This window comes from Frankliniella occidentalis, unplaced genomic scaffold (assembly GCF_000697945.3).
Source record: "Frankliniella occidentalis isolate FOCC.00 unplaced genomic scaffold, Focc_3.1 Scaffold8, whole genome shotgun sequence".
Classification (NCBI taxonomy): domain Eukaryota; kingdom Metazoa; phylum Arthropoda; class Insecta; order Thysanoptera; family Thripidae; genus Frankliniella; species Frankliniella occidentalis.
The window spans coordinates 410,589-411,322 of NW_026267138.1; positions in this window are offsets into that span (position 1 = coordinate 410,589).

Sequence of the window (734 nt, forward strand, 5' to 3'; positions counted from 1 at the left end):
GACGCGACAGCGTCTTACATAAGGCCGGTGCAGGTGGCAGAGGCGGGCGGCGGCCGGTGACCAGGAGCAGTGTCCCCGCTGCGCTCTGCCCCCCCATCTGCTCTGTTTACGAGAATTAAGGCAGATTCGCTAGAACAGCGAAGACAGGCATGGGCTACATCAGTTCGCGTTTATTAGCTGCAACAGCTTATATATTGTCTGTCCCGTGAACAGTCAATAACATTAGCTGAGACAGCGAATATTTTTTTTCCGTGGAAGTTTCAGACGGGGGTAGGGCACGGCAGCAGGACACGAGTGAAGCGATTCTAATCTCATCCCACACCGCACCTCTCCGCTCCGACACTCATTCGTTACGTAAATGGCGCGAGGCCCAGTTGAAATTCAACCACAAAGTCCTGCGCGTCACCAAAGGAAGGCTGCGATAACGAATCACTCGTCGTGTTGTGTATGTGGGCGAAGTTCAGTTTTGTCATGGGTGTGAGACAGTCGGAGGTTTTTTCATATAGCTAACACGCAGCGTGTCCTAGAGGCCTTCACCAACCTCGATCATCGTACACACCGCGCGTTGTTGTCCACCGTGTGTGTGGGGGTAAGGCGCGTTTGCTATTGTCATTCCCGGCGATCATCGTTAAGATAGGAGATCAGGCCGGCCGGTCCAGAGCAAGCGATGCTTTACGGTCTCCGGCTGCCGTTTGGTCGTACGTAACTAGAGTCGGCGCGGCCGCGGTACATCA